A 2,948-nucleotide genomic window follows, 5' to 3' on the forward strand; every position below is an offset into this window, starting at 1 on the left:
TTAGATTATTGGTTTCTGATAAAAGGATTTAACTCAAGACACCTGGGTGGCTCAGTCGGTTAAGCGGCTGCCTTCGGCTCAGGTCATGATCCCGGGGTCCTGGGATCGAGCCCCCTGTCAGACTCCCTGCTTGCTGGGGAAACTGCTTCTCCCTTTGCCTGCAGCTCCCCCTGCTTGTGCTCTCTCATGCTCTCTCTTTCTGACAAATAAATAAAATCTTTAAAAATTAAAAAAAAATAAGAGGCTATATAACTCAGGAACGGGTAGGTGGAAGAGAGAGGTGCATGGAAGAGGGACAGAGCTGCTTCTGCGAGTTCCTGCACACAGAAGTTCTCTGAACTTCATCCTTTTGGGTTTTTATGGAGGAGGCTTTCTTACATAGGCTTGGTTGGTTAAATCATTGGCCATTGGTGATTGAATTTGGTCTCTACCCTCTCTTTCTGGAGCTGGGGTGGGGCTGGAAGTTCCAATCCTAGAATCAAGTTTGGTTCCCCTGGCAACCAGCCCTCATCCTTAGGTTACCTAGGGGTTTTCTCTTAATCATCTTGTTAATATAAAGTGAGGTGTGGTTGTAAGGGGTTTGTTCTGAATAACATCACTCTCATCACTTCGGAAATTCCAAGGGTATTAGGAGTTCTGTTCAGAACACGGGGAAGACCGAATGTATATTTCTCATTAAATCACGTATAAGTCACAATATCATTGCACTCACACGAGGAGATAGGAATTGCTGGGAACCATTTTAGAGGCTGCTCATCATGTCCTCCTACAGATTATTGGCTAAACATTTTCCAGAGTGACCTAGTTAAAAATGTAAATCACTTCTCACAACAACTCACTTCTGCTCAAAACCCTCCAATGGCTTCCCATCACTCTTAGAGTCTGAAGTCCCTACCTAAGCCTAAGTGATTTGGCCCTAGGTATCTCTCTGATCTCACCTCCTTCACCTTCCCTTCCTCCATTGCTTTACTTTAGCCCTGTGTCCTCTGACCCCACCTTGGGACGTTGCCCTTGTTCCTCTGTCCCACCGAGCTTCGTGTGGGCACACTGGTGGTACTGCAGTCTGGGAAGGAAGGTAATATGACCTTTCTGGGCTGGGGGCAGAGGAGGAAGAGGAGTTCTACCACATGACTTCCGGGGGTTTCACAGAGGATTCTGGAGATGATGAGTATCCAGAGGACAATCAGACACAGTGGACGAGGTGGCCCTGGCTTTGACATCAGTGCCGAGAAGCCGAAGAGCCAAGAAGGAAGCACTGAAGAATCACCAGACCAATGAGGGGCCTCCCAAGAGCTCGAGGCCTCCGAAGGTCAGCACTGCTGGCAACTCTCAGAAGGCCCGAGAAGAAAAGGCACTGCTATGGCCAGGACTGCAGGGTGATGGCTCTCACAGTCTGAAGTCCATGGGTCAGTCTCTGAGCGCACACATAATGTTCCCTCGGGTTCAGGGGAGGCAGGGCCAGTCCAGGCGGTGAAAGAGGCCCCAGTGTGAGTGGCCACTGACGGAAGAGGAGCAGCTCAGGGAGGCCAAGATCACAGAGGAGCCGGACTTACCTTCATCAGAGATGACATACTGTCCACACTAACGCTGAGTTCGCTCCTTGCTGAGTTACAGGTAGAGATCCACCAGGTGGCATTGTCACACCAAGGAGACTTTCTTTGCAGCAAATAGAGATCACGGGGCACACTTCCAAAGCTGTGACTCCCCAAGCAGGGGTGAGCAGCTTTTCTTATTCAGGGTTTAGGATGAATATTCAGAAGGGGACGATTTGTCTCAGTGGTAAAGGCAGGCGGGTGTGAGATTGCACAGTCCTACTTAGAAAACTTGCCTACACACACACACGCACACACACGCACACACACATATCCTTATGTTATGTGCCTGTGTTCCTCCTGGGGTGGAGACTTTATAACGAAGCAGCAGTAACCGTGGGACCAGGAGAAGGGGTGGTAGGCATGCTCTCAGAGCCGATCCCGGGTTCCTTAACTCAGGTTAGGAATGCAGGGTCTTGCTTACTTTTGAAATAGCACTGGGAGTTTTACCACAGATTTATTGTCCGCATTATCCTATTTCCTGGCCTGGTGGAGACTGTTAGTTTTTGCATTCCCTTTGTGCCCTTCGAATCCTTAACTACTGTGATTTTTGCATTTCTTTGTAATTCTGACACCTTCCAGAAACTTCTTCGAGAAGTGTGTTTGGGCGAATAGGGCGTAGATCATGGGGAAATAGCTGGAGGCCTAAAATGACTTCTTTAGTGTCACGAAAGCTAGGTCTTGTCTTTTTCTGAGGACCCCTGACTTTTTCTGCTTAGAGCAGAAGTAGCTCGAGGCTGCCAGGAAGAAGCAGGGTTGCAAGAAGCAGGAGTTCCCAGGGCACATGATCACTTTTTATTCAATTACAGTGTCCCTGGATGGGGGAGCTGGGCCCCAAGCCAGAGAATGTCAGTAGAGAAGCACTCGATCCTGCTTCCACTGCTTCAGCCTTGACCTCTGTGCTGGGACGGGGTCTGTCTGCCACACTGCTCGCTGCTCATGTAACCTCATCACTTTTAGTAATGTGATGACATTTGAAGAATGGGTTCCCTGAGGGTGCCGCCCAAAGGTCCCTGTTCTGAAGGGCTGCTCGGGGACCTGGTGGCTGGGGGTCGCCGAGCAGTTCCGGTCATGGTGTAACGGAACCAACGTGAGCTTGCTCCTTGGTGAGTCATAAAAACTGCACCGGGTGAGTTGTCGTACAAAGAAGACTTTATTTGCAGCAAATAAGGAGATCACAGGAATGGCTTCCAAAGCCGTGATTCCCTGGTAGGGGGATGAATGGGTACCTTTTGTTTAGGGTTAGGATGAATATTTAGAGAGGGAAGCCTTGTCATCGTATGTGGAGGCCAGTGTAAGGTTGTGCATGTGCCTTAAAGAAACATGCCCAGGGCGCCTGGGTGGCTCAGTCGTTGG

At 49.6% G+C, this 2,948-nt stretch overlaps 1 pseudogene; it reads left to right on the plus strand.

Moving 5' to 3' along the window:
• Window positions 1-1,079: 1,079 nt before the first annotated feature.
• Window positions 1,080-2,709, plus strand: LOC118002890 (annotated as a pseudogene).
• The last annotated feature ends 239 nt before the right edge of the window (window positions 2,710-2,948 follow it).

This window comes from Mirounga leonina, unplaced genomic scaffold (genome assembly GCF_011800145.1).
Source record: "Mirounga leonina isolate KUSES-001 unplaced genomic scaffold, KU_Mleo_1.0 Mir_84, whole genome shotgun sequence".
Taxonomy (NCBI): domain Eukaryota; kingdom Metazoa; phylum Chordata; class Mammalia; order Carnivora; family Phocidae; genus Mirounga; species Mirounga leonina.